The 12642-nt window shown below is 40.4% G+C and overlaps 7 non-coding genes and 2 pseudogenes across 7 annotated transcripts; 1 reads left to right on the top strand and 8 right to left on the bottom strand.

Moving 5' to 3' along the window:
* LOC130222307 (NACHT, LRR and PYD domains-containing protein 12-like) overlaps positions 1–12642 on the top strand; it is a 339313-nt pseudogene that overhangs the window by 154013 nt on the left and 172658 nt on the right.
* The window catches only part of LOC130222311 (zinc finger protein 850-like), a 535728-nt pseudogene that overhangs the window by 136513 nt on the left and 386573 nt on the right, over positions 1–12642 (bottom strand).
* trnas-uga (transfer RNA serine (anticodon UGA)) lies at positions 534–615 on the bottom strand. The gene has a single exon. It is a non-coding gene; the product is annotated as a tRNA-Ser (tRNA).
* On the bottom strand, positions 744–815 carry trnah-gug (transfer RNA histidin (anticodon GUG)). The gene has a single exon. It is a non-coding gene; the product is annotated as a tRNA-His (tRNA).
* trnas-aga (transfer RNA serine (anticodon AGA)) lies at positions 1080–1161 on the bottom strand. Its single transcript has one exon. It is a non-coding gene; the product is annotated as a tRNA-Ser (tRNA).
* Positions 1446–1518, bottom strand: trnak-uuu (transfer RNA lysine (anticodon UUU)). The gene has a single exon. It is a non-coding gene; the product is annotated as a tRNA-Lys (tRNA).
* trnas-uga (transfer RNA serine (anticodon UGA)) lies at positions 2121–2202 on the bottom strand. Its single transcript has one exon. It is a non-coding gene; the product is annotated as a tRNA-Ser (tRNA).
* On the bottom strand, positions 4073–4154 carry trnas-uga (transfer RNA serine (anticodon UGA)). Its single transcript has one exon. It is a non-coding gene; the product is annotated as a tRNA-Ser (tRNA).
* Positions 4492–4564, bottom strand: trnar-ucg (transfer RNA arginine (anticodon UCG)). Its single transcript has one exon. It is a non-coding gene; the product is annotated as a tRNA-Arg (tRNA).

Below are 12642 nucleotides of genomic sequence, written 5' to 3' on the forward strand. Positions count from 1 at the left end.
CTCATCACAGCACAGACCTGCGTCCTCTTAAAAAAAACAGATGCAGGCGTCCTCCAGGAAACGGCGTTTCAGAGCTGTGCCATGCCACTGCTGAGCTGCACCGTGAAAGACCTTGAAGTCATTAGGTGTTACCAAAGCCATGGTCCAAAAGCATGGCCAAAAGCACATTTCGCCTGGGCCTTTTGGAACTGTGCTAGCATCAGTCTTGAAAAGAGCTGTGCATAAAGCAACTCTCCAGAAGCAGATGGAGTGGGGAAAATGTGTCACAAAGGGACAGCCAAAACGGACTGGGCGACTTGGAAAAAAAACTATCAAATCCCAATCTTGATGAGCCGTACAAGATGTTGCTGTCGATTTATTGAACGTTTCTCTAGGCAACATCAGAGTGTAGGGACTACAAAAAAAGCTAAATTGCGACTAGTCGCTGGACTTGAATTATTCAATATGGGATTAAACACGCAGGCCCGCAACCAAACGTCGCAAAAGCCACAGTTCCTCTCACAGAGACAAAAAGCAAAAGCAGCTGGCTGTTCCGTAGTCGGCGGGGTTCGAACCTGCGCGGGGAGACCCCAATGGATTTCAAGTCCATCGCCTCAACCTCTCGGCCACGACTACGCATGGTGGTAATTCGTTGACTTTTTCTACTGAATGTGGGCAACATTGAACGCAGCACAGTTGGGGCATAAATGGCCTGAGGTTGTAAAAAGCAGCACAAGCATTGCTCGCAGTTATCAGGAACACGCTGCCATGACCCGGATTCGAACCGGGGTTGCTGCGGCCACAACACAGAGTACTGACCACTATACGATCACGGCACACCGCTCGCTCACCGATAAGCTCTGCAGCTGCCTGGACACTAAGGGACACTGGTTTGTGACCGTGATTCAAACTGGCATTTCTCTGGCCACAACACAGAGTACGGATGACTGTACGGTCGCGGCAAACCACTGTCGCTCACCCACAGCTGCCTGGTCACTAAGTGACAGGGGCTTGTTTGTGAGTTGCAGAGGAGGATTCCAATTACGTATAGGAGGCTTGAAAGAAAAGAGAACAACAACATAAGTGGACGTGCAAAACAACGTAGTCGGCAGGATTCCAACCTGCGCGGGGAAACCCCAATGGATTTCTAGTCCATCGCCTTAACCACTCGGCCACGACTACAGACGTTGGCTTTCTCTCTCCTGCTGACGTGCCAACCAAGCACAGGGTCAACAGGGGTAGAGGAAGGTGCACTAGCTCTAGTGCAACTTTTCCATACAATCTCTGGGAAGCAGGGACAGCATAGCTCTCTAATCTAACAAACTCAGCTAACTTCATGGGCACTCTTTCCACACAAGCTGATGATCTGAATTCAGAGCAACGTGCTCTCGCAGGCCACACCACAATGGACAGCCACCAAGTGATATGAAAAGAACAACGAGGTCTCTGACAAACAGACAGGCCTTCGCCCGAACAGGGACTTGAACCCTGGACCCTCAGATTAAAAGTCTGATGCTCTACCGACTGAGCTATCCGGGCTCCTGTCTGCTGAGGCACCTGTTTGCGGAGTTGGACCTCTGCAAGCCCCTTGCCGGCTAACAACACTTTCTCATCACAGCACAGACCTGCGTCCTCTTAAAAAAAACAGATGCAGGCGTCCTCCAGGAAACGGCGTTTCAGAAATGTGCCATGCCACTGCTGAGCTGCACCGTGAAAGACCTTGAAGTCATTAGGTGTTACCAAAGCCATGGTCCAAAAGCATGGCCAAAAGCACATTTCGCCTGGGCCTTTTGGAACTGTGCTAGCATCAGTCTTGAAAAGAGCTGTGCATAAAGCAACTCTCCAGAAGCAGATGGAGTGGGGAAAATGTGCCACAAAGGGACAGCCAAAACGGACTGGGCGACTTGGAAAACAAACTATCAAATCCCAATCTTGATGAGCCGTACAAGATGTTGCTGTCGATTTATTGAACGTTTCTCTAGGCAACATCAGAGTGTAGGGACTACAAAAAAAGCTAAATTGCGACTAGTCGCTGGACTTGAATTATTCAATATGGGATTAAACACGCAGGCCCGCAACCAAACGTCGCAAAAGCCACAGTTCCTCTCACAGAGAGAAAAAGCAAAAGCAGCTGGCTGTTCCGTAGTCGGCAGGGTTCGAACCTGCGCGGGGAGACCCCAATGGATTTCAAGTCCATCGCCTTAACCTCTCGGCCACGACTACGCATGGTGGCAGCTTGTTGACTTTTTCTGCTGAATGTGGGCAACATTGAACGCAGCACAGTTGGGGCATGAATGGCCTGAGGTTGTAAAAAGCAGCACAAGCATTGCTCGCAGTTAACAGGAACACGCTGCCGTGACCTGGATTCGAACCGGGGTTGCTGCGGCCACAACACAGAGTACTGACCACTATATGATCACGGCACACCGCTCGCTCACCGATAAGCTCTGCAGCTGCCTGGACACTAAGGGACACTGGTTTGTGACCGGGATTCAAACTGGGATTTCTCTGGCCACAACACAGAGTACGGATGACTGTACGGTCGCGGCAAACCACTGTCGCTCACCCACAGCTGCCTGGTCACTAAGTGACAGGGGCTTGTTTGTGAGATGCAGAAGAGGATTGCAATTACGTATCGGAGGCTTGAAAGAAAAGAGTACAACAACATAAGTGGACGTGCAAAACAACGTAGTCGGCAGGATTCGAATATGCGCAGGGAAACCCCAATGGATTTCTAGTCCATCGCCTTAACCACTCGGCCACGACTACAGACGTCTGCTTTCTCTCTCCTGCTGAGATGGCAACCAAGCACAGGGTCAACAGGGGTAGAGGAAGGTGCACTAGCTCTTGTGCAACTTTTCCATACAATCTCTGGGAAGCAGGGACAGCATAGCTCTCTAATCTAACACACTCAGCTAACTTCATGGGCACTCTTTCCACACAAGCTGATGATCTGAATTCAGAGCAAAAGCCACAGTTCCTCTCACAGAGAGAAAAAGCAAAAGCAGCTGGCTGTTCCGTAGTCGGCAGCGTTTGAACCTCCGTGGGGAGACCCCAATGGATTTCAAGTCCATCGCCTTAAACTCTCGGCCACGACTACGCATGCTGGCAGCCCGTTGACTTTTTCTGCTGAATGTGGGCAACATTGAACGCAGCACAGTTGGGGCATAAATGGCCTGAGGTTGTAAAAAGCGGCCCAAGCATTGCTCGCAGTTAACAGGAACACGCTGCCGTGACCCAGATTCGATCCGGGGTTGCTGCGGCCACAACACAGAGTACTGTCCACTATACGATCACGGCACACCGCTCACTCACCGAAAAGCTCTGCAGCTGCCTGGACACTAAGGGACACTGGTTTGTGACCGGGATTCAAACTGGGATTTCTCTGGCCACAACACAGAGTACGGATGACTGTACGGTCGCGGCAAACCACTGTCACTCACCCACAGCTGCCTGGTCACTAAGTGACAGGGGCTTGTTTGTGAGATGCAGAGGAGGATTGCAATTACGTATAGGAGGCTTGAAAGAAAAGAGAACAACAACATAAGTGGACGTGCAAAACAACATAGTTGGCAGGATTCAAACCTGCACGGGGAAGCCCCAAAGGATTTCTAGTCCATCGCCTTAACCACTCGGCCACGACTACAGACATCTGCTTTCTGTCTCCTGCTGAGGTGGCAACCAAGCACAGGTTCAACAGGGGTCCAAAAGCATGGCCAAAAGCACATTTCGCCTGGGCCTTTTGGAACTGTGCTAGCATCAGTCTTGAAAAGAGCTGTGCATAAAGCAACTCTCCAGAAGCAGATGGAGTGGGGAAAATGTGCCACAAAGGGACAGCCAAAAAGGACTGGGCGACTTGGAAAAAAAACTATCAAATCCCAATCTTGATGAGCCGTACAAGATGTTGCTGTCGATTTATTGAACGTTTCTCTAGACAACATCAGAGTGTAGGGACTACAAAAAAAGCTAAATTGCGACTAGTCGCTGGACTTGAATTATTCAATATGGGATTAAACACGCAGGCCCGCAACCAAACGTCGCAAAAGCCACAGTTCCTCTCACAGAGAGAAAAAGCAAAAGCAGCTGGCTGTTCCGTAGTCGGCAGGGTTCGAACCTGCGCGGGGAGAACCCAATGGATTTCAAGTCCATCGCCTTAACCTCTCGGCCACAACTACACATGGTGGCAGCTCGTTGACTTTTTCTGCTGAATGTGGGCAACATTGAACGCAGCACAGTTGGGGCATAAATGGCCTGAGGTTGTAAAAAGCGGCACAAGCATTGCTTGAAAGACACGGGGTACTTGAAGTCAAGATCTTCATTACCAAAGCTTAGCGGAACCATTTAGGTTTGTAACGTGACAGTGAGATTCAAGCAAGATTGGATGAATCTTATTTGAAGTGTGCAGCAAGTCTGAGAATTCGAAGCTAACTATTGTCCTCAGATCATCACGCCTAAGTTTTGAGAAGACCAGTCGGAATTGTTTCACACAACTTAAATGTAACCCAACAAAGAAAACCCAGATGGGACTTGAACCCACAATCCCCAGCTTCGAAGGCTGATGCCTTATCCATTAGGCCACTGGGTCAACACTAGCCTTTGTCATATCTGATGTATGGCTCAGGAAGTTCTTGTTACTCAGAAAACAGTTCTTTAGGATCCCTATGCCATATTGCATTCAGACGATCTGATGTTTACACCTAATGACAAAACAGCTTCTCTGAGGAGTTTTCCATTGTCATGTCTTTTTGACCTAAGGGTATGAACCTAGCTTTTTAAAGGTAATACTGGATTGTCTTGCACAGTCAACCTAAAAGGAACTGCATCAAAGACAACCCAGTTGGTACTTTAAACCCACAATCCCCAGCTTCGAAGGCTGGTGCCTTATCCATTAGGCCACTGGACTGTTTTATACTTACTGTGAACTGTAATATGCCTCCAGGGAGTTTCTGACACACGTAACAAAAACAACATAAACAAAGAGTAGAGTGGATCGGTCTCACAGAATTTTTTGTGGCACTGCAGATTGCTTCTACTGGGCTTGTTGGTCTAGGGGTATGATTCTCGCTTTGGGTGCAAGAGGTCCCAGGTTCAAATCCCGGACGAGTCCTACGACAGTCATAAAAAAAGCAGCGGTGCTGTGCTATCCATGATGTTTCTATGTTAATTGTAGCAGCTTTTGCTGTGACATTAGTTAATGAACATTTAGTGGACTTCTGATCTAAATCAGTCTAACATGTACAACTATACAGACAAAAAATGAGCGGCAATGATTCGGTTGATAGATTTGTTTACGGATCTTGAACAACCCACCAGCTTTATATGTAAGCACCATTTTGTCTTTTTACACCGTCTCCTCTCTGTAGGCACCATGCAGGATTCGAAATGGCCTTTCGCGTTAGGTATCTCGTTACCCTTTTAGTCATAAGAGGTAACATGCATGGCAATGCAGGAAGTTAATGACATGCAAACACATCTCAAGAAGGTTTTCACAGCTACCGTGTTTCATCCACCAAACATTGCTCCCAAATTGAAGTGAGACCTTCAAAGACAACCCAGATGGGATTTGAACCAACAATCCCAAGCCCCGGAGGTTGATGCCTTATCCCTTGGCCACTGGGCCATTTCGGCAATCATTTGTCCAGGATTTTTTGTATGCCTTCAACAAGATGCCAACGAAAAGAAAACGGGTAACACTTTATTTTGATGGTCCCCCTTTAGATAGTCTGCTGACCGTAAGTTACTTTTCAAGTTCTTATCTGTTTACTTTCATCTGGATAGTATCTGTAGATTGTCTTTAAATGTTCTTAGGCAATCAATACAATGTCTACAGCATGTAAACATTTATTAAACTTTCGGTAAGATAAGTGTTACCTAATTAGGTTCTAGATGTTCAACAGTGTTTCAGTAGATATGCAACAAATCCTCAACATTTAATAAACTTGGTAAGTTACGTGTTACCAAATTAGGTTGTAGATGTTCAACAGTGTTTCAGTAGATATGCAACTAATCTTCTACAGATGTTCAACAATGTATTAGTAGATATGCAACAAATCCTCAACAAGTTTTCAGAACATTGACCACCAAGATGTTTGTTGTTATTGTCTGCATGTAGTTGTTATCCAGTTTATGAATAGACTTTGAGTAAACATTCAGATGCCTATAAGTAGCAACGCAAGATATTTTAACATGAACTTTAATCACATATAAAATTAGGGTTAGGTACAATCTAAGAGTGTTCAATTAACTATTTGTTGCATTTAACCTAACTTTCAGTAGACAGTTATTTTACTTTAAAGGGAACATAGTTTACCTATTTTTTATGATTTAATATTAATATTATGGTTCTTCTGAGTGTGCCAGTTTAGGTTCAGTTTAAAACACAATTCAGATTTTTTTATTATAATGTGTTAAAAAGTGTCATGTTGGGGGCGTGTCCACAGTTCGCTGATTTATGGATGTGTTGCTTTACATGTAAATTAGTTTCGGCTTCCCGCCAACGTAACAAGGGGAGGGGCCATGAGCTCACCCGCTCTGCATTTGCAACAGAGTCTGACAGGCAGACAGAGAAGGAGCAGGAGTGAGAGGTTCAGCAATCAGTCGTACATGTACGACTCGGACACAGACCAAGCAGAGAGTACAAAATCATATGTGTCTTTGTACAGTTTTACAGCCAACTGTGTGCTAGTTTCAAGTGCCGAGCTTGTACACAGAAACTAATAACCACGCACACTGAATGAACTTTTACTGAGGCACCGGATGCGCCGCTCGAAGCCGCGACACGGCACACCAGACACTCTCTGTGGCAGGGCAGAAACATGAAGTGTTCCGAATCATCGCGCCACGCATTTTTTAATTCTAAACATAGGTTTCTATTAGGGTACACACAACGGCAATTCAAGTCTGCAGCGGTCCGAGGCGCCCAGCTGTCGACTTGAGTGAACCCTGATAGAAACCGATGTTTAGAATTCTAAAACGCATGCTAGTTAAGATCACAGGGAGCTTCTGGGATCAATATTGGTGGGCGGGGGGACCGCACTCCTACGTAAAGTTGCGGTCGGTTTGAAAACCGCTCCAATTGCTCCATCGTTTTTATGTTGTTAAATTGAAAAAAAAAGCACTGGGTGTGCTTATATCACCCCAATATGATGGTCTATACACCATACATGCACATATGTCTGTCCAAACAGCTTGAAAAGTAGATTTTTTACCATAGGTGCCTTTTAAGGTACATTTATCAGCTCATCTTTTGTCACACTGGGCCCATCAAAATGAAGTGAAAACCTAAGAAATGCTGTTGAATGACTGTAAGGAGCCAACATCACAGACAGCATGGCTACTAATCTGTAAATGTTCAGCAGATAGTCAACAGACAGTTAGTAGTGACACTGATGCAAGTATTTGAAGACAAAAACACAACAGCGCCACACGTACAAGAACATACAAATAAATACCAGAGTCATTAGTTCGTCCAACTGCTTTTAATTTATTGCTGTCAAAACAAAAATAAAATAAAAAAATTAACAGCCCAGGTAATTAAGCTGAAGAAAACATTTGGTTCAGGACAATTAAGAACAATTGTTGTTACATCCACAGTGGAATGAACAGCCAACTTATCCAGCATATGTTTTTATGCAACGGATGCCCTTACAGCTGCAACCCATCACTGGGAAACATCCATACACAATCATTCACACACATGAACTAAGGACAATTTAGCCAACCCAATTCACCTCTACCACATGTTTTTGGACCCAGAGGAAACCAACGCGAACACCGGGAGAACATGCAAACTCCACACAGAAACACCAACTGACCCAGCCGAGGCTCGAACCAGTGACCTTCTTCCTGTGAGGCGAACGTGCTACCCACTGAGAATGTTTTTTTTCATTGTCTTTAACATAGTAGGCTGAAAAATAACTAATTTTAGAAATACAATTTAGATGACGAGGTGACATGGTGGCACAGTGGGTAACACGTTTGCCTCACAGCAAAAGGTTGATGGTTTGAGCCTCGGCTGGGTCAGGTGGCATTTCTGTGGCATACCATGTGGGCTTCCTTCGAGTGCTCCAGTTTCCCCCACAAGTCCAAAGACATGTGGTACACTGTAAAAAGTGCTACACTCACAAAGTTGGTTTTATATACTTTAAATAATTGCAATCTAGTTAATTATATTTGTTTTATACCAAAAAATATCAATTTGCTTCTTCTTTACTTAAAATATATCAGTTTTTATATAACAGTATATTTTGAATAAAACTAATGCATTTTATTTGAGTAGATTTTTGTATGTGGTTATTGTGTAGAATAAATGTTATAAAAGTGAGTTGACACAGACAATTTATTAGAGCAGCTGTCGATGTGTGCAGGTCTGTTCATCAAACGTGATTTTAATAATTCTGCGTGACCCCATTTTCACTGCCCGCCACTTTGCAGCCAGACAGCATCTTCAATGGTCGACATAAACTGCTCGCAGCAGCGGATCTGATTAACACGGTAAGTTGCAAATGTAGCCGAATGATAATGGCAAAGTCATGCTAAACTGCTGACTTCACTAGGCAGGTGAGGTTTTAGCTTGTAAATTGTACTGTAACGTCAGGTAATAGACTGCTCTCACATGGAAAGCTAAGTTGGCTAACGCTAACCAACGCTAGTTCATGCTAACGATTAAAAGTGATAGTCCTGAGAAAAAAAAGTTAAAGTAGTTTTAAAACACTTAGTAGGTTTAACTAACGTTACAGAACGGATTAACAAGGTCTCTGGTGGGCGGTCGGGGTGTGGGTACAGTTTGCTAGCGCTAACCTGGCTAGCTCACCTAAATAGTTATCAGCACATTTAGGATGCATATTAAATGCAGAAACGTATGGAACAGTAGTTCGTGTTTAGCGTAACATTAAGTAGCTTAAGGTTTGTGTTTAAGAGATTTAGTCCATAAGTTTTTTGTTAATACTGCTAAGTTAATAAATTACAGATTTATAATTTATTTTAACTTAAATTACATTTATGTTTACAGAACCATTTAAAATGTACGCACCTCATTCTAAAATGCATTTTCTTGGTCTTTAGATACCAAAGGGATTTAGTTTATTTTATTAAGAAAAACATTAGGTACAACTACAGCTATAATTATTTGCAGGTAAGTAAAACATGGGTAAAATTGCAAACAATAGTGGGCTCCATAGAATTGCATTTGATATCTGAAGATTTTTTTGTATGTGTGCAATGAACAAACAGTAAAAAATATCCTAATGCAGTTTCTTATTATCTGTCTTTCACTAAAGCTAACTGAAAACACTGATTCACTGAACTGTCATTTGCCAGTAACATTAAATTTGGAGAAAATTAAATTAAATGTAGCTTCAGCAAAAATGTAATGTAAACTTTAATGTAATATGTAAAATGGCAATGTATTTAATTTTGTATTATGACTTATGCAAAGTTTGGTGCAAAATGAAGATGACAGTTAAATTATAGATTTTATATTGACCATTTTCAAACTGTTTAATATGTAATCTACATACACATTTTTATGCTTTATAAGTTGCAAAAATAAACTGAACATGTAATACCTAAATTTAAATAATTCCTTGATTGACGGGCAACCAAAATACCATACACTGTTACAATGAATAAAAAACACAGTTTTCTTTAGAATTTGATTCTTAAAAACACATGGAATAATGTAAGTACACAATAACCTATATAACCTTTTTAATACAGAAGTTTAACTAAGGTAATTTTTAACTGATAAACTAAGGTCTTTCATCCATGTATCATTCTCACTGCACTTTTGTAACTTCACTTGTAGTTTATCTAAGATATTTGCTATTTAGTATTCAGCTATTTAATATTATTTAGTATCAACCACCTGAACTCCTGTTTCTTTTTTCTCTCCACCAATAGAGTTGTGTGGAATCAGAGGTGCATGCGGCTGCCCACAGGAAAAATTTGCCATCAGCCCAACACAGTTTGGATAATCATAGGACTGTCAGAGGTTTACCAAACCTGTCATATGCATGATGGCTCCTGTTTGGACTTACCGATGTCCTCGACTTCCATCAAAACTGTATACATTAATTGACATATATCAGAGACTCTTTGTGGGACTGGACCTTATGCATCATCAAAGTATGCAGATCTCCTTACTGAGTTGTCTTAAATGATTTCTCAATAGGATCTGGCATTATTAATGTTTTTATTTATGTATTGTGTATGTGCAGCCACATTAATGGCCTGTTTTGTAGTCACTATTAAAAGGGACACAGGTTGACATTGAATAAATGTTATGGTCTTTAATCCATCTTCCCATTCTTATTTAATTGTTATTGACCTTAAAGTCTGTTTATCTGTTTTTACTTAATCACTGTATATTGTGCTTAGAATATAGAAATGAAGATTTATTTTCTGAGGTTTCAGCCAGAAGTCAATTGAATTCATTTTAAATGACATATGCATGGTTAATTTTATTTAGATAATAAAGTTCTTAATACCTAATTAAAATAAGTACAGGCAACATATAGCAATGTATAAATCAGTTAGGTTTAACAAAAAAAGTAAGTTTATCTGACTTGAGTAATTTTAGAAATATTAGTTTGCTCAACTTAATTTTGTTGCATTTGTTTTAAGCAATGTTTTAGTGTTTAATATACTTAAAAAAGGCTGGAAGTCGATTCAATCTAAAACGTCCGATGCAGCCACTTGCCTCACTTTTTATGAGTTAGATCTAGGTCATACTTATAAACAAGCACATTAATACTATGATTAACAAACAAAACCTACCTCACTGTATGATTGCATTTAAAACAAAGTAGTTGAAATTCTTACCACCTTTACCACTTTGATGTACATTTATCATAAGCTAGCAATATCTCACACCCTGGTGTCACACTTTCACTGTCTGTGCCCTCCAATCACCCCCATTAGACAGAGTGTCCATGAGCACCTATTGTGTCTTTCTTTTGATCTGACAGCCTATTGATGACAGTGAATAGTGGCTCATGTGGCTCTCCATGAACTATATGGGTGATTTTATAGTTGCAGGTACATTTAGTGACCAAAGCTATCCTTTTTTCAGCTTTTAAAAAATTGTTACATTACATTGTTACATTTTTGATTATTTATAAAATGCGTTCTCCATTTTCAAAGACCATATTACCAAAAATCATGATATCTTGATGTTCGAATTAGTCAGTGTATTTTTCCATCATGTATCATTGTGCAATCAAAAGTATTTTATTTTGCTTAAATTGCTTAGATTCACCAATATTTTAATTTTAAATGTTTAAACTGTAAACTGTCAATACTATTACCACAATCATAAAAGGAAAACTGAATATTTCATTATTCACATATTGGACAAATTAAAAATATTAATTTCATTAGTATCATGAGATCTTTGCAGTTATAGAAACTGAAAAAGTGTTGCATGCAAAACTGTTGCAAACAATTTATTTGTGTTGAATTTAAACAAACAAATTAAATTGAGCAATGTTCAATTTAATTTGTTTGTTTAAATTCAGCCCAAATAAATTGTTTAAAACCACTCAAAAATATTGAGTAAATCCAAGGAATCATCTTTGAATAATTTTTTTCAGAGAATGTTTGGCTAAAAAGTTGTAAAACTGTAAATTGTTTCTGTCAATTCAGTTCCAATTTAGTAACTGTCCATTAGGATTTTTCTTACTATGATTTATTAGTATTTCTAAACATTAGTAAAATCATCCATGACAGAGTTGACAAACAATAAAAAAACTTTTTATTCCCTAAAATTAAAACATTTAATAATTTATGTTCAGCAAAAGCTGAATTATACAAAAATAAATGTTTTCTATAAGATACTGGAAATAATTTATGTTTTTAAAGAGTTTCATTCTGTAACTTTTTTTTAAATGTAAAATATACATGGAATAGAATCACCCATATTAATTTTAATGCAAATAATAATCTTTACAATAACTGTAGTGTTGTCACTATGCTGGAATTTACAACATTGAGATGATACCTTCAAAAAATATCAACATTCCATACCATTTTCTATATTTTGTGATTTAAAAAAAATCTTAATGTTATTATGAATTATTATTTAATGCACGAGAATCAAAATGAACATTGAACAAACAATTTTTTTAATAGCAGCTTTTCTTTGCATATTAGCCTACTTGTTAGTGGTTGATAGGTAATACATTATCATTTATAGCTGATCAAAAACATTTTTTCTGAGTTTATTTTGCATATAACATGTTTTAATCAACACACACATGGCGTTTCGCATGCTTTATCATATCGCTCTCTGTGTGTGCATCGGCCTGCTCCCTGAAACATCTTGAATTATCAATATTTATTCTATTCATTATTGAATTCTGAATTTTTTATATTGTATTGCACAATTGTCAAGCACAACAGTGAACAGTTACAGTTTAAGATATCTTGTGTATGATTTTGAGGTTTTTCCCTTATCAGTTATAAAGTCCAATAACAGAGATCACATATGATACTTAGAAATTTAAAGGGAAAAAAGGACAACACGTCAATCGACAGCACGTTACACGGCTTTCGTATTTAATTAATCGAGTCAGTAATATTAAAATCAATTCAGTTACTAACCTCTCGATATTGTTTACACAGATGAGGGACAAGCAGCAGCGAGCATCCAGAGAAGAGCGTGCG

The sequence above is a fragment of the Danio aesculapii genome, chromosome 4 (genome assembly GCF_903798145.1).
Source record: "Danio aesculapii chromosome 4, fDanAes4.1, whole genome shotgun sequence".
Taxonomy (NCBI): domain Eukaryota; kingdom Metazoa; phylum Chordata; class Actinopteri; order Cypriniformes; family Danionidae; genus Danio; species Danio aesculapii.